Consider the following 24,435-nt stretch of genomic DNA (forward strand, 5'->3'; position numbering starts at 1 on the left):
TGCCCTTTCTTGTGTGAAAAACAAGCAATGTCCTTCCTTCAGTGCTGAACCCAGCTCTTCCTCTTGGCCCTCATAAGAGGTAACACTAATGAGAAGTTGGAATGGGAAGACCATTTCTTGAGGGGAAAAGAGCCAAGCACGAAGACACTGGATTTAGAAGTCTGTGCCTGTACTCTACCTTGGTGTCTAAATCATTTGTCATTTGAAGAGACAGCGCCAACAGAGGTTCAAGGAAGGCAAGGAGCTTGTCCTCGTTTTTGGCGAGGGACATATAGGTCAGAGCTGACGTGCAGAGGGTGCTTACTAAACACTTGTGGAGTTTATTTGGAAACTGGTCTTGCGTGAAACCTCATACTCTGTCTCCTCAGTCCTTTTTCAGAGGAAAATGTTTTTATGGTGCCCAAGGTTTCCAAATGATGATGTGGCTCATCCTGGAGGAAGCAGTGCCATTGAGAGGCATTCTCCTGGGTCACCTCCCAGTAGGCTCGTTATCCGCAGACTTGGCCTGCTCTCCCTCGACCTGTTACTGCAATCAGGCTAGTTAGCAAAGTTCCTGCTTCCTGCTGACCTTTTCCCGGTGCGAAGGGCGAGCTGCAGCTGTACTTGCCAGCCGGGTCGCTCTGACAGCTTCCCAGATGTTTACGCTCTAGGGACGAAGGTCCTCCTCGGCCCAAATCCCTTCCTGCAAGGGCTCCTGTCAACCCGAGCCTAAAGCAACCCTTTCCAAGACCCTGCTGGTTTCAGGGAGTCGTTCCCTGACCTCTGGTTCATAGCAATGTGTACAGGGACAGGATGGGCAACCTGCAGATGCACCCAAGGCCCACGCTGAGGCAGAAGAGGGACATGAATGGAGGAGAAAACGTAAAAACTCCTGCAAGCTGGAGAGAGATTATGCTGGCTTCCCCACTGGGTTCCCACGGAGCACAGTTGGAATTGGAATGTACTCTTCATAAAGTTTATTGGGTCCTGGAGCGGCTTGTTACTGAACTGGTCAATTAATCTTTCTTTTTTTTTTTTAATGAGTTAGGGGATTTCCTTTAGCAGAAAATCACCAGAAAGCATGACCAAATGCCCAGAGCTTGGGGAAAAGCTGGCTTTTCCTTCCAGAAAATGCTATTCAACAACCAAAGGCAGAAGTGGACACCTCCCACTACTGGTGGCCAATTGGGCCCATCTCTAACCAAAGAGGAAGGATTTGCCCTGCACTGATGTAACCACAGGGAGGTCACCTTCTCAAGTGCAGCAATCTGAGTGTTCAGAAATCAAGCCGTGGAGTCTCCCTGCTGAGAGACAAATGATTTCTATTTAAAAACCTGCTTGTTCCATGCAGTAACTCCCAATGTAGCAATAATTAATGATATCAGAAGGTTAAGAAAGACCTTCTGCTGGAATCCCTCTGCTCCAGGCATGAAATTGGATTAAAGTGAAGATAAACTTAGATATTAAATCTGTTGAGGAAATCGGTAACTATGTGGAAATGCACAAATTTCGAGCTATTTGAGCGAGTCAGGTTAATGCTATGTGGAGAGTCTGGCTGTCTGCTCAGTGTTTCCAGACATTTGGGCCTCGGTGGCGATGAAATGTCAGACGAGGATGCTCATTAAATCCTGACTCTAGATTTAAATTTTTTTCCAAATTGAAACTCCGCCTTTTGAGTGTACTCCATGGCCAATACTACTAGCTGCCCATTAATATCCATTTCCTCTTCTTTATTAACAGAACTCAGATTTTTTTTTCTCTCAGGGAGATAATGTGCAAACCAAAACCATGTAATTTCCTAGCCAGTCTTGCTGTTGGGGGTCACTGTGCGGCATGAAAGTCTACTGGGTAGGGTTTCGAGGAAAGTTAATTTTTTCCTGATGAAAAAGGACAGTGTGAGCTGCCACATGCCTTTTGCTCTTCGCCCTCCATATCCCCCTCCACCCTCTCCCTGCCTGGAACAGCAGTGAAAGGACTGGAGGTTTGAGCAGCCGTTTTGTCATCATGGGGCTGGAACTTCTGTCCTCAGGATGGTGGACCCTGGATCCTTCATGATTTCCTTGGGCAACTGGGAAAGAAGAGGCCCTGTCATTAGGTATGGGAATTGATCAAACCCCAAGTCATGAACTTTAGATTTAGAATAAAATGTTTTTTTCTGATTTCAGACATAAAACCAAAAAGAAACTCCAATCAAGCGGAGCTTGACAGTGGCATTTGGGATAGTTCCGTGTGACGTTTCTATGGCCTCCCATAAAAAGGAAGACTTGGGACTACTGCTTGCCTGCTGAGATGATGAGCTAGGCTGGGAGTGGTACATTCTCCGGACTTGGGAAGGTGGCAAATGAAATGTCAGTGTCTCCTCCTGGTATGTGGCTGAGGAACATGGCTATTTCAGCCCTTTCTGGATCTCCTTGATCATCTTGAGCATTTCACTTGTCTGTTCCCTTCCTTCCCAATTCTGTGATGAACAGGACACGTCCTTGCCTTTAGGACTGATTTAAAAAAATTCAGCCTCTCTATGTACAGTTATAGCAAGGTCACTGTCTAGACAGAGAGGACTAGATTTCCATGTCTCCAGGCCTCCTGGTTCTTTGGTTGCCATCTTTTGGATCCAGGCAAAGCTGGACAAGAGGATGTGTCCCTCCTTCAAGGGACCCTCTGAGAAAGACCCACCATCGTTAATTATTATCTGGAGTTGGGCTCCTTTCTCCTTTGCCTCTCTTTGTGAGAAGATTGCTCTGCTGAGTCCTTGGAAGCTGCAGAGCTGGGGTGCTGGGGCTGGGTGCTGAGCAGGTTCTTTTCATTTGGGCAGAGGACCTTTGAAAGGCTGGGCACCTTTGAAAAACGTCTCTCCCACCAGCAGAAATCTTGAGTCCTCTCATACTTCCTGGGGCACACTGAATTCTTCCTTGGCTGAAGTGTCTGTGTATTTGACATTTATTCGTTTAAAACCCATACTTCATACATTGTTATAATCAGTCTTCATAACAACTCTTGGGTTAACTAGTTTTAGCTTCATTTCACATAAGAGGAAAATGAGGCTACAGAAGTTTCAGAGTCTTGCCCAAGACCATAACGCTAGTCTGTGGCAGAGCTAGGACTGAATTCTGTCTGGCCTTCCTTCTACTGCCACTGCCTTCACACTTGCACTCTACCTCCTCTCCAGACATTCCTTCCTTTGGTGAAACCCTGGGGCTCACCGAGACTGTTGACAGAGCTGCTTGCAATCACAGATTCAGTTTTCCACTCCTTCCTGGAGGGGAACAAAATTAGCTAAAATACTTTTTCCTAGGCCTCCCTTGCTTTGGATGGGAACATGGTTTTTGGTCAAATGGTGATTTTTACTACTTCCACCCCTGCCCCCTGAACCATCCTGTGTGATGTTGACTTTCTGGATGTGAAGAATCCACTGGAATTTTAAGAATTTTAAGAAAGCAAAGCTACGATGGAAGGGGTCAGAGATATGCTTAGAACAGATCTGCCCAACTGGTATTTGTCTGTAATGCCAATTTGGGGTTTGTCTGATACAGCACCTAGTGTTAATAGACCTGATTAACATAGGCTCCTTGGGTTGCAGATCCACAAATGTCTGTACTGAACCTTGTAAAGGTCATGAATAGCTAGTGGTGAAAAATCATATTCCAGAGATTCCAAAATGGGCTCTAAGTTTCTTTGTGGAGACATTTTTTTCCAACTTGAGATTTCTATGAATGTATGTCTTTAAAATTGTTGATAGGGATGGCTTAGAGTTATGTAGCCCAGAAAAACTTTTTAAAAAATCTTAACCCAATCCTGGGTGTATTAGTCAGCCAAAGGGGTGGTGATGCAAAATACCAGTAATCTGTTGGCTCTTATAAAGGGTATTTATTTAGAGTAGGAGCTTACAGTTACCAGGCCATGAAGCATAAAGACTTTCCTCACCAAAGTCTTCTGCCATGTTAGAGCAAGATGGCTGCTGACATCTGCCAGGGTTTAGGCTTCCTAGGTTCCTCTCTTCCCAGGGCTTGCTTCTCTCCAGATTCAGGGTTACTCTCTTCACAGGGCCTACTTCTCTCTGGGGTCAGGGTTCTCTTCTTCCCAGGGCTTTCTTCTCTTTCCTCACAACCAAGCTCCTCTGTGTGTCAATTCCTAGGGCTCTGGGTCAAGATTCCAGCATCAAAAGTCCAACAGTAAAACTCCAACTTCAAAACTCCAACATTGTCCTTTGCCATGTCTTATCTGTGAGTCCCCACCCTGTAGTGGGTGGGGACTCAACACCCTACTGATGTGGCCCAATCAAAGCCCTAATCGTAATTTAATCACACCCAGGTGCAGACCAGTTTAAAAACATAATCCAATACCTATTTTTGGAATTCACAACCATATCAAACTGCTACACTGCGGGTGTGAACCCATTGTAAACAGGACCTTTTGATGAGGTTACTTCAGTTAAATTATGTCCCTATTTGAATTAGGATGGGCCTTAATCCTATTACTGGAGTTCTTATAGAAAAAGCCATAGAGAGGGAAGCCATGGGGAGTAGCCAGAAGCTGGAAATCACCAGAACCTGGAAGAGAAATGAGAGGACCCTGCCAAGTGCATTGCCACATAATGGAAAAGACAAGGAACACCAGAAAATACGAACCCTGGGAAGAAGCAACCCTTCCATGAGCCAATGAATTCCTGTTGTTGAGCCAACCCATTGGATGATATTTGTTTAAGTAGCCAGGAAATGAAAACAGTTGACATGGGCTGTTTTTCAAGATGGAGCCACAGAGTCAAACACATAGCCTGTAGTACCCAGTTATCAACTCTCTTTGATGGTCTTTAGTCTCTTAGACTTTCTTCCTAATAGTGCCTTTAAACCTTATGTTGAATTCCTCCTTAGGGTTTTCTGTATGTACAAGACTGAATTTCTTTTTCTTTTTTTTCTTTATTTTTTTAATGTTACATTAAAGAAATATGAGGTCCCCATATACCCCCCACCCCTCCCCCCACTCCTCCCCCCATAACAACAACCTCCTCCATCATCATGAGACATTCATTGCACTTGGTGAACACATCTCTGAGTACCACTGTACTTTATGGTCAATGGTCCACACCATAGCCCACACTCTCCCACATTCCACCCAGTGGGCCATGGGAGGACATACAATGTCGGGTAACTGTCCCTGCAGCACCACCCAGGACAACTCCAAGTCCCAAAAATGCCCCCACATCTCATCTCTTCCTCCCACTCCCTATCCCCAGCAGCCACCATGGCCACTTTCTCCACACCAATGCCACATTTTCTTCGATTACTAATCACAATGGTTCATGAATAGAATATCAGTAAGTCCACTCTAATCCACACTCTATTCCTCCATCCTGTGGACCTTAGAATGGTTGTGTCCACTCCACACCTATATCAAGAATTGCTGGATGCAATTCTCCTGCTTTCAGTTGTAGGTACTCTTGGCTTCCTGGTGTGGTGGTTGACCTTCTTCACTTCCATGTTAGCTGAGTGGGGTAAGTCCAATAAACGAGAGTGTAGGAGTTGCAAGTCTGTTGAGGCTCAGGGCCTGGCTATCACACGGTCAGTCCTGAGATTCAGGTCCCCTGGGTATATATTAAACCCCAGCACCAACTACAGTTCCGGTAAAAGTAACAGGAGAGACTTGTGGACAAAGATCACATCTGAGTCCAGTTCCATCACACAGAAACATAAACTCCAAAGTAGGGCCAACTGACATGGCACTGAACTCCATCTGCCATGACCATAGAACCTGTGGGTCTCTGTAGCCCTCAGAAGAACCAATACCTGGGGTTGTATCAACTTTATCTGCAAGACTGAATTTCTTGCAGTCACTTCCCAAACTTAGCTTGTAGTTTAAGTTGTGGAAGACACTTTGATCACCTTGTGCCACACTATCCATTCCAAAACACACACATACACACACACATGCACACATTCATGCAACACATAAACAGAGTTTAAAGTTGCATATTGGTTTGTTTTGATCCTTAATGGTGGTGTGTTTGAGACTGTGTTTATACTTGAGAGCAAGGTACTTTACTTCTGAAAAATTCAGTTTCTTCATGTGGAAAATGGGGATAAAAATATCCACCTTTCAAGGTTATGGTGAGAACAGAAAGTGATAACATATGTAAAAATGCTGAGCACAGAACTGAGAACCCAGGAAGTTCCATATATAGGAATATGTTGATTATTAACTAAACATCCTTGTCTCTAGGTTTTAACCAGAAGTTGGAGCAAGTCCAGCATTTCTTTATTTGCTTATTGATGGTTTGTTGAGCACACATGATATGAGAAAAGATATAATCTGAGAGGAAATACATTCAAAGGTCTAAGGTAATATATTTAAAAAAGAGGTTTTAATATTTTTTTAAAAAATGAAATAACATTTTATCAGGAATTCAGGATTTTTCTCCCATTTTGTTTCACCCTTTATTCTGTTTCAGTTAAAATTTACTTTCTAACATTTTCCCCCAAAAGGCAAGTTTTACAAATTTGCTTACTTGCTAAAATTCATTTTTATCCTCAAATTCAATACTCATGGATCTTTTGCAGTCATTTGTGGACATGCACAAAGTGGTAAAAATTTTGAACTGCCTGATATGCACATTCCCAGCTGAGGTCACAAAATAAGACTAAGCTCTGCCTTCTTGCTTCTGTTCTCCTTGTGTTCTTTTCATGGCATATTCAGTGCCATGTTTTTTGTGCCTTTGTGTTTTTTCTTGGTGATTTTGCTGTTTAAAATGGCCCTGTAGGGTAGTGCTGAAGTGCTGTCTAGTGTTCTAAGCACATGAAGGCTGTGATGTGCCTTATGGAGAAAATACATGTGTTTTGTAAGCTTTATCAGGTCTAAGTGTAGTGCTAGGCGGTGAGTTCAAGGTTAATGAATCAGCAATACATATCTCAAGCAAGGTATCTTTAAACAGAAACACACATTTAAAAAGTTATCTATTTATTGATTAATGACAATGTTTTGACCAGAGTCTCACTGGCACCTATTCCTATATTTCTCCAAGGAGCAATGGTCCAGTGTTCCCTAATCCAAATTTGCAGTGACTTTATGAAACATAACTAATTTGAATAATAAGAATTGACTGTACTATCTGGCTTGTTTTAAATGGAAATTCCATAATTTTAAAACATTTTTTATTATTTATAATATAGAAGAAGGCTTCTCTTCTGCTCTCAACAGGAGCCACTGGCACTTCAGATCAGAAGCTGAGTATTTGAATGTTCCTCACTGTGAATGCAGCAACTTTTGCTTACTGTTGCTTTGTGATGGTTTCCATTTGGCGTGTGCATTGTAGTACTTGGTTCTTTTCATTACATTTTAACTTTGCTTCTCCTAACATTATTGGAAGTGGCTGGAGTTGGCAGCTTTTACATTATGTATGCAAAGAAATATTTTGGGGGCCTATTAATTCTCAACCACTTCAGCTGGCACATGGAAGGCTTGGAAATAAATGAGCTTGGCGAACAGCCCAGGCTGTCAAACTGGCTCCTGTTCATTAGTGAGGACCCACCTTTTGTACTGGGATGTGGTTCTCCTTTGCAGGCGGTTTCTCTGTCTGAGTTAGCGGATGGCTTTGGGAGTTTGGGCTTATTACTCCACTGGCTTAAGCAGGAACTCAGAGCCACTGAGTAATGTGTAGAAGGGAGGCAGAATTGAGGGTCTTGGTTGACAGCTCTTGATGTTTTCTACCTTCATGTCGTTTCTTTTCCTGACTCATGAGGTTTGCCTTGTAGTGCCATGGGTGGGGAAATGTGAACCCTGAAAAGTTCCCTTCTCTTCCTTTTGGAACAGGAAATCACCCATTCACACGTAGTCATGTGAATTCTGTGTCTGTGAGCTGAGTCTTGGGCTTCTTAGCTGCTCTTTCCTTCTTTTCTCATTCTGCTCTTATGCTCTCCCTTTCCAGCCTTCCATCTTGGTCCCTACCCTGGAAGCTCCCATTGTCAACCCAGAAAAGTGGGAAAAGTTTTCCTGGATTTCCGTCTCTTCTCCTTTTATTGCTCTTTTTCCTTTTCCTCTCTTCTAGAAGATACCTTTTATTTTCTTATTATCAAAGTGCTATATGTTTCCTGTAGAAATTGTACAAAATGACCATGGAGAAGATGCTCCAGCTGAGTTTAAACTGGGATTCAGATATGCCAGCACCCTCCATCCCACCCCCACCCCACCCCACATCTATATGTATGAATTTATTAGTATTTCTTATTGCAAGGAACAGGGAAGGAAGTTAGAAGAGACACCTTAAACCGGACATTTTAATCACAAGAACTGTCAAAACCCACAGGGATTTTCTTCTATGGGCTCCTAATTAGGAATTGCATTTATTTTCTAGACAATTTTCCAAATCAATGGTTTACAAAGTATGTTCCAAGGACCCCTGGCCATTCCCAAGACTCTTTCAAAGGGTCTGCAAGATTGTCCCTTTCCCAGCTTGGCTGGGTTTTTTATATGTATTTCAACTAGAACAATGTATGGCAACAGCTAGAATGCAGAAGCAGATGTGAGAAATTCAGCTGTGCTCTTTGAAGTCAGATGTTAAAGAGATCTTAAAAATGTAACACAATTCCCTTTTCACTATTTTTTTTGTTTTATAAAATATAGCTATTTTCATAAAATACATTATGTTAACATTAATGAGTTTATTGTTATTTTTAAATGAATTAGTGAATATTTTTAACATTTCTGTTTTCATTTTGAATACAATAAATATTGATAGATATAAACAACCACATAAACAAAAGTTCTTGGGGGTCCTCAATAAGTTTCAAGTCTCTAAAAGGGTCTTGAGACTGAAAAGTTAGAAAATAATGATCTTAGATGATCTCTTCTAGCACATCAACAGATATTTTTACGACTTAAAGGTAATCATTATTTGGAAGCACTCTAAATATCCATCAACTGTAGAAAGGACAATAAATGATCTATTCATACAATGGAATATCAGAAAGCAAAGGAAAGAATAAACTACAGCTACATGCAATTATGTGTTGAGTGAAAGAACCCAGGCACCAAAGAATACATCCTGTAGGCTCAAAAACTGTAAAAATAAACTATGGTGTTTAGGGCTGTATACATAGATGGTAAAGCTATAAAGAAAAGCAAGGAAGTGATTACCTAGAAAGTTAGGACTGTGATTGTCTTCGTGTGGTGGGGTGTGGTTGTGAATAGGAAGGGGATGTAGGAGCTTCTTGAGCTGGCAGTGCTCATCTTATACACATTTAGGTTTTATGCATTTCTCTGTACATGGGTCTGGTGGTTATTAGAGCATCTTCTCTCTGCTCTAACCTCACCTATTTCACTCAGCCAAAGGGGTGCTGATACAAAGTACCAGAAATCTGTTGGCTTTTATAGAGAGTATTTATTTGGGATAAAACTTACAGTTATAAGGCCCTAAAGAGTCCACTTCAAGATTGCTTTCTCACCCAAGTGAGTTGCCACATGTTGAAGCAAGATGGCAGGCGATCTCTACTGGCTCTCTCCTTCCTTCTTCCTCTTAAGGCTCTGTGGGCCCAGCTTTTTCCGATCTCAGCTAGAGGCTGGTATAGGGCTCGTCTTTCAGGGTTTCCTGTATCAGTCTGGCATAGGACTTGTTTCTTGCCAGGCTTTCTCAACCGCTCAGCTGCAAATTATCAGACAAATGGCTCATCTCTCCCCTGGGCTTTAGCTGTTTGAGCCTTCTCCTTTTTGTCGCTTGGCAGTATCAAAATGACCAGATTCTCTCCTCTTCCAAGAGTCTTCTGTGTGTGCCTGTTTATATCATCCCACTAAGAGGGTGGGGACTCAACCTGAAAGATGCCTTACTGATGTGGTCGAATTTCAAAAGCCCTAAATTGCTTTTATCAAATAAACTTAATACGTTTGAATTTAATACAATCAAAAGGTATCACACCCAGAGGAATAGGCCAGTTTACAAACATAATCTTTCGCTCTCTCTTTTTTTTCTGATTCACAGAAATAATCTCAAACTGCCAAACCACCCTTTTATATACCTTTTCTCAATGCTGGGGTTGGGACTCTGCAAGCCCCAGTTCTCCTTCGCCAGATGGTGCTGTTTTGCACTGCACATAGGGGCCTCCAAGAGAGACTTGCTGGTTGGAGGAGGGAGAGGGGACTGTGGGCTTTCTGCTTGTCAGCTGAACTGCAGCAATGCTTCTTCACCCTGGCACCGCCGGTTGATTCCAGGAGCAGCAGTTAATTCCAATTTGCAGTTTTCTTCTACTCCGCGAAGCAGCCTCTCTGCACCTCCTCAGAGGTATCAGCACCAGCCAGCACCTCTCCTCAGAGTTGTGGGGCCAGCTACACACTCAGTGCAAATGGAGTAGAGGCGTTCCTCGAATGACGGATTTCCAGCTCTGCAGGATCCCTCCTTCAAGTTTCTAAATTTGCAGAAAGCCAACCTCTTCCCTTTGCCTCTGAAGCCCTACAAGTAGTAGGTGCCTCCTGCAGGTGTTGCCTTTGTGATGACTACCTGTCTACCATGCTCCTTTTCATCTAAACATTTAGTGAACAATTCTTTGAACTAAATTCTCTCTGCTAAAATAATTGGCTTGGTTTCTGTCTCTTGATGATACAGAAAGTAGTTCCAGGGGCAATCCTCAAAGATGGGCTTTGGGGAGGGTCTTGATTGTGGGGTTGTACTTGAAGACAGTGTTGAGCTCCTTGCCGGAGGGAAGCGGAGGCTGGTAACCCGTGGCATGTACCGTCATCACGAGAATCACCTGTGGGGCTTGGAACACGAAACCTACTGAAGCGAAGGCTGTGAGGATCAAGTGGCTGCTGTGCTTGATGATTGTGATAACTATGGCGTGGGATGGCTATTTCTGACTGCACAGGAGTACTAACCAAAAAAAAAAAAAAAGACAATTTCAGCTCTTTAAACTGTCTGCTCAAGTATCAGTCAGAGAGTTAAGGTGAATTTGAAGCACTGGCAGAACTCTTGTATGCTATTGAGGGCATTGTTTTTGAAGGAGTGGGCGCTTGGTACTTGCCATGGAGACATCTGGATGGATTCAGGTGAAGCTGATAATTTTGAACCCCTGAGTTGCTTCGATCTTTCCTTGCCAGTGGAAGTAACTTGTCATCTTGTGTCTGAGGAAATGAGCCTTTTTTTTTTTTCTTGAAGACCCTATAATCATCTCCCCCAGGAAAGTTGCCTTTGTTCATCAAGATCTTGTCCAACCATGTCTTCTTGCTTAGCATGCTCCAGGGAGCAGGTACAAAGCTGGACACAGGAGGAAATAGCTTATATTTCAAAACAATTGCTGGAATTTTCTAATGTGTCTTACCATGAACCTGGGAATATGTGTAGTAATCTATTTTCAGAGTGTTAGAGAAAGAAGGCAGGATGCAGTACCGGATAGGACCAAATACACCAATGTGGATGCATTTAGCAGAGCTCCTGGGTTAATGTGCAGCTGGAGGTGGAGCTAACAGGTTATTTGGCTGGTCAGCTAAAATTTGGACTCAATTCCATGGCAAAATGTAGAGGAAGAAATCCAAAGGCTTAGGGGATAGGAATGTTGAAGGAGATTTATTATGTGAAAAGTGTATCCTCTTTCTCCATTGTATCCCTTCATTACGGGATACAGTGAGAGTGGTGAGGGGAGCGCTAGTAGTATAGGGGGCTGGAAAACGTATGTTCCCCACCCCCCAACCCTCAGAATCTGAGTGCAGCCTTATTTGAAAAAAGGATCTTTGCAGATGCAATGAAGTTAGGAGTCTTGAGACGTGGTTATCCTGGATTAACTGAGCAGTCCTAAATCCAATGTCAAGTGTCTTCATGAGAGAAGGACAGAGGGAGATTTGTGACAGAGGCACCGACGGGAGGCACGGGACGCCAGCGCCCACCAGGACTGCAGCAGGCAGGGAGTGGAGTCTGTCGTGGCCCTGCGGATGCCTTGACTTTGGACTTCTAGCATCCAGGACTGCGAGGGAACGAAGTTCTGTTTTTTGAAGCCTCCCAGATTCTGACAGTAAGCTACTGCAGCTGTGGGAAACGAGTACAATGTTCTTGGAACGAGGTCTCGTTGCTGTTCCCTGCAGGGCAGGGCGACGATGGGGGATGCTTCCCCTGCAATGGACTCGGATTCGACGGGGACCGGGGATCCCGGAATAGCTGAGTCCCAGTGGCAACACTTAACTGCCAGAGACAAGCTGAGCTCTCCTGGCTTGGGCAGTGGGGATGAGAGCAACCCGGCAGACTGCTTGACCCTGGGGGATCTTTGGCACTGACTGAACAAGGTGTTCTTAGGAATGAAGTAGATGGAAAGCCTGCTAAAATGTTACTTTGTTTCTATAACCAGGAATACTCCAGGTCTGGGGCTGGAGTTGCCACAGTAGAGTCATACCCTCACTCAGATTCTAGGCCTATCCCAGTCCTCAGACCAGGGGGGCTGCGGCCCCGAGGTCTGCAGCGCTTCCAGAAGTGTGGACTGGAATCTTCCTCCAAACCTTCTGCAAAGGGACATGGAGGCTTTTTAAAAAAAATAATTTATTTTTTACTGTCTTTTTTTAAAAAAAGATACACAGATCACACAAAATGCTACATTAAAAAATATAAGTGGTTCCCATATACCCCACTCCCCACTCCTCCCACATCAACAACCTCTTTCATCAGTGTGGCACATTCATTGCATTTGATGGATACATTTGCACCGCATGGGTTATAGTGTACATTGTAGTTTGCACTCTCCCCAAGCCCATTCGATGGGTTATGGCAGGATATATAATGTCCAGCACCTGTCCGGGACATGGAGCTTTTTACTAGGGTGACATGAAAATGGAAAAGGAAATACCCAGACCCTTCTCTTTGACTCGATTGGTGCTAATTCCTAGCGACCCCAAATACCACTGTGATCCACAGGTCAGTGAGGGGATGTAAGATGCGAGGTATCAAATGGGGAATTGGCCCAAGTTTAAATGCTAGCAGGCCCAGGAGGTCTGTGAACTTACCCTTGTTTTTTTCTGTTCTGGAATATACAGTCAGAATGTACATACTTAACAATGGGCAGGATTCATAAATCGGCTCTTTATGATAGGGCATCCCTGGAATTTCCCCTCCCTACCAGGATAGCAAACAAAAAGTTGAGGAAATTGTAGAGATGAGGGCCACCTTGGAAAACTGGAGAGATTAGGTGATTCTTATCACATTCCTGTTTAACTCACCTGTTTGGCCAGGGAAGGTGGTGGATGGACTCTGGGGAATGACTGTGGATTGTCTTATCCTTACTCAGGTGGAAACCTGCTTTTCCAGATGGGGGATATTTATTTTGGAGTAAATCAGGGGTTCTTAACCGTGGGGATGTGTTGGTGTGGGTGTGATATATTTGTTAAATAATACATAGTATAGTGTGGACTTAGTAAGAGGTCCGTGTTTTTTACCTGACTGGCAAAGAGGTCTCTGGAAACAAAAAGGTTAAGAACCCCTGGAGTAAACCAACGCAGACCCTGATGTTACCCTGCTATTGACCAGGTAAATGCCTTTTCTCTAGACAATTTGCAAGGCCAATCAGAAAATGTTTGCTTTCACCTGACAGGACCAAATTATACCTGACCAGGACAGTGTGCAATATTTCACAATGAAAGTTCCTAAAAATAAAAAAATAAACACAAGATAGCACTTACCCATACGAATAAAATTCATTTTCTTACCCATGTGTTGTTATTGCATCATGAGGAGCTGGCTGGAGGGATGTCCACTTGAGTCAGAGGGTGCATTTGAGATGCTTTCTTTTCAAATATAGATGTCATAGAATGCACTTTGGGGGGCCTGGAGGCGTCTGCCTAAGAGAGGTGGTCATTCCCCACAGCAGCTTCAATCACAACTCACCAAGCGGCTTGTGACAACTAACCAGGACACACAGCTGTATATTCAGGAGCATTGATGGCGACAACCAGCAGCTTCCGCCTCTGAGCCTGTCACGCAGGGCCTTTGCATGCCGGGTCTAAGGCATCCCAGGATTGTGTGCTCCAGATCCTGGTCTGGGCAAGGCTTCATTTTGTGATGGGCGTGACTCTTTGGAGCAGCACCGGGAAGGCTGAACTTGCAAATTACCTGGATCAAAGCTTTGGTGAGTTAAGAAGGGGGCTGGTAAAACCACATTTTAATTACACACCATCCAGGTGAACTGGAACTAACACCCATGACTAGCAGAGCCAGTTAGACCTTTGCTCTCTGAGCAAGACGGAAGACTCGTTCTCTGGTCTACTTTTTAAATTAAAGATCTGGAATGGGCTTTCAAATAATTAGACTGACTTCATGCCCAAAATAGGAATAAGCCTGCAAAATACAAAAGATGTACTTCATAACCATTGAGAAAGGATGGGAAGCAGCTTTCTCTCCCTACCCCCTTTGATTTAAATGCTGTTCCTTAGCATTTACTACACTGCATTGTCTTTATAAACTTTCTGGACTGCTGCCCCCGCTAGGCTGGGAGCTAACAGAGACATGTGCCAACATGTCTCAATCCATCTTCTATTCTCAGTCCCCAGCAAGTAGCATGTGTTCAACAAACATTTGATAGATGACCAAAGGGGAAAACTTAATTTAATTTCTTTTATCTTCTTATCTGTCTGCACTATCAACCTCCTGCCCACAGACAAACATCCACACACACACTCTTTTAAAAAAGATGGGATGGGGGAAAGGAATGTGGCTTAAGCAGTTGGGCACCTGCCTACCAGATGGGAGGTCCTAAGTTCGGTTCCCAGTGCCTCCTAAAGAAGATGAGCAAGACGGTGAGCTGATGCAATGGATTGGCATGGCGAGCTGATGCCACAAGATGATGCAACGAGGAGATACAATGAGAAAGACACAACAAGCAGGGAGCAGCAGTGGCTCAAGTCATTGGGCGCCTCCCTCCTGTATGGGAGGTCCTGGGCTTGGTTCCTGGTGCCTCCTAAAAAGAAAATGAGCAGACACAGCACACAATGAACAGATACAGAGAGCAGACTGTGAATGCAAACAAGAAGGGTGGGGGTAGGAGTGAGAAATAAATAAAATCTAAAAAAAAAGATGGGAAGGAACAGTTTAGACTTATGATTTTCTCTTCTAATTTTACATTATAGGGCATCTCTAAAGAATTACAAATAATCTCTCCAAATGAGTAAATTAAGATTCTACATCATTCACATTTAAAAATATATAGGCATATCTCATTTTATTGTGCTTCCCTTTATTGTGCTTGGCAGATATAGCCTCTTTTACAAGTCAAAGGTTTGTGGCAACCCTGCATCAAGCAAATCTATTGGTACATTTTTCCAAAAGTCAGTTCTCACTTCATGTCTCGTGTCATATTTTAATTAAGGGACATACATAATTATATGTCTATTATTTAGACATAATGCTATTGCACAACTGCATTGTAGTGGTGGAACCAAACCCGCAATGTCTATGTGGCATGCTTCTATGCCATATGGGAAACTTATTTTGTTTTAGAGAAAGAATCCTGAGAGTATGTCAATACAAACTTAGACTCAGTAAACTCCAGAAAAGAAGTCACAGGATTTGAATGTGGTAAGTGACAAAACGAGAAGGGCTCTTGTTTCCACTGATAATACTGCACAGAGTCAGGAAGCCAGTGCATGCTTGGAGGGACTCTGAACTTCTGGATTGACCCCAGAGAACATCCCAGGCTTCCTTATGTGTCCTTCCCTGGAGAGGTTCTGTGAAACAGAGCCTGTGGAGATGCAGATCTTTCTCTTGGGGGAAGATGCTCATCAAAGGAAAATGGGGCACTGCTGCTGTCTTCTCTGGTGTGGTCGACCGTCTTTTGTCATGTTGTGTTCACACATTTGATGCTCACAGCTTGTCACATGCTGAGCACTGTTTATCCACACCTTGCAGATGAGAAAACTAAGGCTCAGAAAGGGTGAGAACATTTTCCAGAATCTCCCTGAGAACAGGGGGCAGAGTGGACGCCACCATCCCTGCCGGAGTCTGCCTAGGTCCTCACCCAGAGTCCTGCTGCTTCTCGGCCACCTCTTGGAGAGGAGCTTGGGTGCCCTAAAGCCTGTGGCTCTGGGTCCAAGGAAGTGTCCGAAGCATGGACGTGGAGGATACGGCAGACCTCATGGAGGGCGGCTGTACTGCCTGCACCAAGTGTGAGGGCGGTTTGGATCCTTGGCAGCCACTCCACGGCTCTCAAGGACTGGAGTGTGCTGCAACTTGGGTAAAGTGCTTAGGCCCCAGTTTCTGTCCTGACCATAAATAAGGATAAATAGTGCCTTCCACAGGCATGCTGCAGGGCTAAATGAAGCAATGAATACACAGAGCTGGATAAACTGCAAATTTAAAAAATGAGCAATAGGGTTTTGTATTCATTCTGTTGGTGACTTTCTTTATCTGAGCCAGGGATATACAGGATCAAAGGCTCTGCATCATAGGAGAGCCTTTGGGAGTAAAGAAGCATCTCTGTGATCGGATATTAAGGCTTAAATTTAGTGTTACTGTGTATGAATTGAAATTATAACTTTGAGGTATTGTCAGTGGAAAAGTCCTTCTTTTAGTCAATCATCAAGTTTTAATTCGGCAACTTTTTTTCTCTTGTGATTTAATATCCTATCTTTGTCCTGATATGAGTCTAGATATGTACATTTTAATCTAGACTTACATCCAGATAGATGCAACATAAGTAAAATAGAAAAATAGATGGCAGAATGGGTTACCCATCCCCATCATCTTCTGTCATCTTTTCTCTGCCTTGCACTCCTCCTCAAAGATTTTTTTGTAAGAGGAAAAATGGGGCTAACATGATAGTTTAAGTTGTGCTCTAAGAGGCAACCACAGTTATCAAGAGAAATGAGTGCTTGTTCTGAAACTGTTTCATACTGAAAGACCTAGCAGATGCCTAAATAAACTTTCAGGGCCCCTCCACTCTGTTTGGTTGGAGCAGGGTTCTGCCAGGACAAAAAGGAATGGAAGAGAACAGCCCACAGGGCCTCCCACATACCCTTCTGAGTGGGGATGGGAGAGGGAAGAATTGAATTCTGTGTGTGTGACCATGATCATCTAATGGTAAGACATCTTTCTGGCTATGGATTGTACCTTCAAGCACTTTTGACATGGCTCACATAGCTAAGAGGTGACACATGCAATCTTAGTATCTGTCTCTCTCTCTCTCTATCCAACCTATTTTAAAAACTGAGCCCAAATATGTTTCTCTTTTACCTATCATGACAAGAGCCTAGTAGATTCAGGTCAATTAAAGTTTACAATTAGCAGTAGCAGATAAGCCATATGCAATTTAATAATTTTCAAAACACTGACGATGAACACACACTTCACAAGCAAATTTCACAGAACTGGATGCCTTCCTGTCAATGAGGACTCAGAAGTTCTGAAGCCTCAGGGTCATGTAAGAACTCTAGAGATTGTGGACTAGGAGGGGCAGCTAGGTTCTTGGCTGTGATTTAGTTCAGGGAGTTTGGGGCCTTACTCTGTGGGACTCTATAAACAATGGAAACAATGAAAGATTTAAACTGCTCACTGAACACATTGGAATTCTGGATAAGGCTTGTTGGAAAAAGCAGCTTACTGCTAACCATTCTGAAGCTCCATCATCTGAAAGGTGAAGAAGTGAGGCCCAGTGCGGTAGATGATTTGCTCAAAGTCGTCCAGCTATTATGCGGTGGATTTAGCATCAAACCCAGGGCCCCAGGACTTCTCAGTGTGTTTTCTACTACACAGCAGGAGCTGCCATGCTAGCTGATAGAAAGTTCTGATTGCTAGCATGGCTGCTAAACCAACTTTATTCTTTCAATTTTTTATTAGTTTTTTTCCAAACTATCCCTTTTAATTGGAGAATTTGACATCGACATTGTCTTGGTTGGAAGGAGCCTAAGGCAACGTAAAATAATTGTCTTTCATTAGAAGAGTTCAGAAGTACATTTGACAATCTCTGTCAGCTGTTGAAAAATATTCATTTCTTCCTGGAATCATTTTGAAGCAAGAAGGTAGAAAAAACATCCAACAGTTAATGGCATACGATCAATACTGAATAGAAAGACCATAGCAGTGTTGTTGGGCCTTTTCTTTTATTTCTTTATTCCCTTTCCCTTTTTCATTATCTGACAAGACTCGGTGACAGCTGCTAATTTGAATGAAACAGAAATTCTGGGAGAGCGGAAGTCAGTCTGAAAATCCTCTGTAGGCTGGATTCTCTTGTGGCATTTTTGGAAATGTGAACACCCATGAAAGAGCTGATGGGATTTCTCTTCAAAGATCAGGGTCTCTGTTATGCTTTTGGCATGACGGGTAGACCAGATCTGTTGAGAAGTTCAGTTCTTGGACAACCTTAGTTAGTGGGTCACTTTTGTCCTTGGTGACACTGATAGTACTTCTCAGTGGCCCATTTAGGCACTGGGAACACGCTTTACTCTTCTCCTGTAACTACTCCCAGGAATATTTTGGAATAATGGGATGATGGAGCCTGAATGCACGTCTCTGAGTCCCGTTTCCTTTTTGGAATAATCCAACCATCCAGATAAGCATGGCCATGAGCTCATCTGTGCTCTCTGAAGACAGTGAGAGGGCAGCGTTCTTCAGCCAGGGGGTGGGACATGAGGAATTGGCTGCAGGGGAGAAGGTCTGCCTCTCCCTGAGGCCCAGAGGGAAGCCTGCAGACACTGGCTGTATGTTAGGGTGCTCCAGGAAAAGGATACCCATGGGATCTAGATATCTCCACCTCCACCTCCACCTACATATATATCTATGCCATGTATCTATATAGATACTTAGAGATTTATTTTAGGTATTGCCTCATGCAACCGTGGGATTTGGCAAGTCTGAATTCTGTAGGGCAGGTTGCAAGTTGGAAGCATTGTGGTGGTGATGTTAGGTTCCCCAGGAGAAGTGGGAAGGCTGAAGTAGAGATCGAAACGCTTCTTTCTGTCTGATGAAATCCCCAGTTCTTCCTTTAAGACCTCCAACTGCAGAATGAGGAGACTCCTCATTGCTGAAGACGGTCTCCTCTGATGATTGTAGATATAATCAGCTATAGATGCAATCAATTGACTAATGATTTAAATCTCTTAAATACACTCACAGTAACAATCAGGCCAGTGCTTGCTTGACCAAACAACTGGACACCATAACCTAGCCAAGCTGACACATGACATTAACCATCACACTGGGTATCTTAGTTTGCCAGGGCTCCTGTGCCAGATATCACAAACTGGTTGACTTAATCAATAGGAAGTTAATGTTTCAAACACAGTTTTGGAGATTAGAGGTCCAACATCAAGGCATCTGCTGGCCATGCTTTCTTCCTGAGTCTCTATCGATCTGGTGATAGCTTGCCAGCAATCCTTGGCATTCCTTGACTTGTAGATGCCTCTCTGCCTGTATCACATGGTGATCTCTCTCTGCTTACCTGACTTCTCCTTACTGACTGTGTCTGAATTTCCTCTGCTTATAAGGACTTCTGCTATCTTGGATTAAGGGCCACTGTTGTTCAGTTTGGTCATACCCTAATTCATAACAATTTCAAAGGTCCTATTGACAAATGGATTCACACCTGCAGGTCTAGTAGTAAGCACTTGAACATGTCTTTCGTGGGGGATGCAATTCAATACCTGAGAAGGTTGTGCCAGTAGACGATGGAGTCTCCCTAGAGATTCCTTCTGTACCATCCCCTCAGAGGCTGCCCATAATGCTGATCCTGAAGACCTAGAGGGGCACCACATGGGGTGCTGAACTGAGTTTGAGTTCTGGGGCTGGGAGATGACCTATTGCTTGAACTGGAATAAATCTAAGAGTAGGGAGGCTACTTCGGTGTTCCTCTGAAGAGAGGTGAGTCAGTTTGTGTCCTCCAGGAAGGAGATGCTAAAACAGAGTTGGAAGTTTGAGAAATTTGGGGGTTAACATTCATGAAAGAAAAGAGGAGACAGAACAGAGCTAGCAGGGGAAACCTTCAGACAGTGACATGGGTCTAACATTTGTGAAAGAAGAGGGGAAGGAGGAAGGATCGCAGGGCAGCTCTGAGAAAGTCAGCCATCCCTGTGGGGAACTTCCATGCATAGTTGTCCATAGTGTCCATGATGGGCAGAAATGGCCAGGTCCTCCTATCCCCACTGTGCTCAGCCATTGGTTCAGTCTTCTGCCTGAGGAGAATCCAACCTCAAGTGGATCTCTGAAGTGGACCCCAAAGATGCTACAGCTGAAAGCTTGGCCGAGTAACAGGTGGAAACTCTTACCACCTCTAGCCTGAAGGGTGAAAGGAGGGAGAAGCTACTGGAACTTGGAGCCAGAGACTACTGTGTGGACAGGTCTCCTGATAGGAATGGTAGCCTTTAGTTGAGGGACAGAGCCAGCCTACAGTGGTAAGGAGATAAAGAGAAAATTAAGCCCAACCCATTCTCCTCCCTCCCTCTGAAATGTTAGTACTACACTTTGGTTGAACTCACCAAGTAACCAGATACATAAGACAGCCTGTTAGTATGCTCTACAAAGATGAGCTTCCCAGGCAAGAGCAGAGGGGAGAAGCATAGAAAGAAGATCTGGAGTGGCAAAAAGGAGATATCCAGTATAGGGAATATTCCAGTCTAATTTTTGACTTTAGTAGGTGTGATGGTTAATTTCATGTGTCAACTTGGCTGATTATGGTGCCCAGGTTTTGGTCAAGCACTGGCTTTCTTGTTACTATAAGGGTATTTAGTAGATGGGTTTTGTATTTACTATTAGTTGATTGCATCTATTATCAGCAAAGGAGATTGCCTTCAGCATTGTATGTAGTCTCCTCATTCAATTAGTTGGAGGTCTTGACAACCAGAACTGAGGATTTCAGAGGTCAGAGGAAGAATTTCTGCTATCAGCTTAGAGCATTGGCTCTTGTTGAAATTTTCAGCCAGCCAGCTTTCCCTTGGGAATTTGAACCAAAGACTTCAGCATCACCCTTGGTGGAATTTCCAGGTTTAGGCCTGCCTTATGGCGTTGGGGCCTGCCAGAGAAACAGTGGGTTCTGTTTCTCTGGAGAGTCCTAAGTAATACAGTAGGAATACATCCAGTAATTTGCCATTAGGCATATTTGTTTTTATGTATATGCATGTATTTATCTATATAGAGATCTATATTTGTGTATATCTATATGTAAATGTACATTTGTATATATGTGTATATTATTAATATATGAAAACATGCTTAAAATGTAACCATAAATTGTTTTTTTTTTAAATTTATTGAAATATATCACTCATACAAAAATATGCATAAACAATAAATGTATAATAGTTGTGGACTTACAAAACAAACATATGTAACATCAAACAAACATATAGAACATCTCACCCTATCACCAATAACTTGCATTGGTTTTAAACCATTTTAACTAATGATTAAAGAACATTGTCAAAATATTACTACTAAACAAAGTATTTTTCCCCTAACCAATCCGATTATTATCTTTATATCATTTATATATGAACATACATAAACAATTAAGTATATAATAAAAGTTGTGAACTTACAAAGCAAACATGCATAACATCATACAGGGGTCCCATACATCAACTCTCCACCAACATTTGGCATTGTCATGAGACATTTGTTACAAACTATGAAAGAACACTGTCAAAATTTTATTACTAATCATAGTTCTTACATTATCTTACATTTGGTTTGTTTTTCCCCCAATCCACCCTATTATTATTTTTTAAATATGTTTTTTATGACAGAAGTTGTAAACTTATAAAACAATCATGCATACATACATCAACTCTCCACCAACATTTGGCATTGTCATGAGACATTTGTTACAAACTATGAAAGAACACTGTCAAAATTTTATTACTAATCATAGTTCTTACATTATCTTACATTTGGTTTGTTTTTCCCCCAACCCACCCTATTATTATTTTTTAAATATATGTTTTTTTATGACAGAAGTTGTAAACTTATAAAACAATCATGCACATGTACAGAATTCCCAAATAACACCCCTCCATCAACACACCACAATGTGGTGTATCATTTGCTACAGATAAAATAATATCACCTGATTATTGCCATGTCTATTGTGTACATTTGGCTCACATTTTCCATATTGCCTCAGTATCAACACAGTACATCTTTTGCATCTATATTACTACTAAACACAGTCCATAGGTCACTCCAGCTGTATTTTTCCCATGCTTCTCCACATTCCCAACACCCTTCCGTAGTGATATACATTTGTTCTAGCTAACACAGGACACTCTTGCATCTGTGCCATCAACCACAATTCTCACCCACCTCTTGGTTTACTGTGCTATCCAGTTCCTAGATTATCCTCAAGCATAAATGTCAACTGGCATTCATATAACTAGACTACCATTTTCAGTCACATCCCCATTTATAAACTAGCTGTTACTCACTGTGTATTACCATCTACTCTATACATTTCTACAATTTTATAGTAAAGCTAATTATAGCTTCTACATACATTAAACATCAGTAGTCCACTCAGTCCTTCTCTTATCTCCTTTAAGAATCCATGACCTACCACCAGGTCTTGAAGATATTTTCCAATAATTTCTACAAGAAGTTTTATGGTTCTTGCTTTTATTTTTAGTTTTTTGATTCATTTTGAGTTAGTTTTTAGATAAGGTGAGAGATAGGGGTCCACTTTCCTTCTTTCAGCTATGGATGTCCACTTCTTTTAGCAGCATTTGTTGAATGGATTGTTCTGTCCGAGCTGTGTGAGTTTGACAGGCTAGTTAAAAATCACTTGACCATACCTGTGAGGGTGTTTCTGAACCATAAATTTGGTTCCGTTGGCTTATTGTTTCTGTCTTTAGGCCAGTACCATGTTGTTTTTACCATTATAGGTAGGTATTATGATTTAAAGTCTGAAGATGAGGGTTTGTTTTCCTTTTTATGATGTTTCTGGCTATTCAGGACTCCTTACCCTTCCAAATAAATTTAATGATCGTGTTTTCAATTTTTTTCTTTAATGCTGGTAGAATTTTTATCAGTATTGCATTAAATCTGTATATCAGTTTGAGTAGAATTGACATCTTAATGATACTTAGTCTTCCAATCCATGAGCATGGAATGTTCTTCCAGTTATTTAGGGCTTTTTTGATTTGTTTAACATTGAGTTGCAGTTTTCTGAATACAAGTGCTTTACATCATTGGTTAAGTTTATTCCTGATTATTTGAGTTTTATCCATCATACTTTATTTTCACCACACTTTTGATGTTTTTGGTTACTTTTATTGATATAATCTTCATTTCTAGACTCTCTTCCAGGCCCCTCTCTCCTGTCTTTTCTTTTCAGGCTCTAACACACCCTTTAGTATTTCCTGAAATTCTGGTCTTTTGCTTAGAAAGTCTCAGTTTCTGTTTATCTGTGAATATTCTAATCTCACCCTCATTTTTGAAAGACGGTCTTGCTGGATATAAGATTCTTGGCTGGAAGTTTTTCTCTCATAGTATCTTAAATATATTAGAACACTGTCTTCTTGCTTCCATGGTTTCTGGTGAGAAGTCAGCACTTAATCTTATTGGATATCCCTTATATGTTATGCATTGCTTTTCTCTTGCTGTTCTCAGAATTCTCTCTTTGTCTTTGGCCTTTGACATTCTGATGAGTATGTGTCTTGGAGTTGGTCTATTTGGATTTTTTTCCGATTGGAGTATGTTGTGCTTCTTGGACAGGGATATTTATGTCCTTCAATAGGGTTGGGAAATTTTCTAACATTATTTCTTTAAATATTCCTTCTGCCCCTTTTCCCATCTCTTCTCCTTCTGGGACACCCATGTTTGTATGCCTTTTGCTGTCATTTAGTTCCCTGAGATCTTGTTCAATTTTTTTCCATTCTTTTCTTCATCTGTTCTTTTGTTTGTTCACTTTCAGAAGCCATTTCTTCAAGCTCACCAATCCTTTCTTCTTTCTTCTGCCTCCTCAAATCTGCTATTATATGATTCCAATGTTTTTAAAATTTCATTGAGTGCACCTTTCATTCCCATTAGAGCTGCTATTTTTCTATGTATGCTTTCAAATTCTTCTTTGTGCTCATCCAATGTCTTCCTAATATCCTGAATCTCTTTTGCCATCTCACTGAATTTATTAAGGAGATTTGTTTGAACATCTATGATTAGTTGTTTCAACTCCTTTATGTCATCTGGAGGCTTATCTTGTTCCTTTAACTGGGCCATAGCTTCCTATCTTTTGGTGTGGATTGTAATTTTTTGTTGGTGACTTCACATCTGACTTACTAGAGTATTTTTTCTGGGTGCAGTTTTTCTCTCTAGTTTAGGGTTTCCTATCATTTCTCCCTTGCTGGTTGTGCAGTAGGAGCCAAGCATGTAGTTGGTGCTGTAAGCTGTGGAGGTTCAAGTTGCCCTCATTGCACCAGGGACCAATGAAGCTTCTTCCAATTTTCTCCTTTGCCAGGGGTAGGGATAGAGTCACAGCTAGGTGGAATAATCCATGTGCAGGTCTGGACTGTAGTTGCCCAGAGAGACTGATG

This window comes from Dasypus novemcinctus, chromosome 3, assembly GCF_030445035.2.
Source record: "Dasypus novemcinctus isolate mDasNov1 chromosome 3, mDasNov1.1.hap2, whole genome shotgun sequence".
In the NCBI taxonomy this organism is placed as follows: domain Eukaryota; kingdom Metazoa; phylum Chordata; class Mammalia; order Cingulata; family Dasypodidae; genus Dasypus; species Dasypus novemcinctus.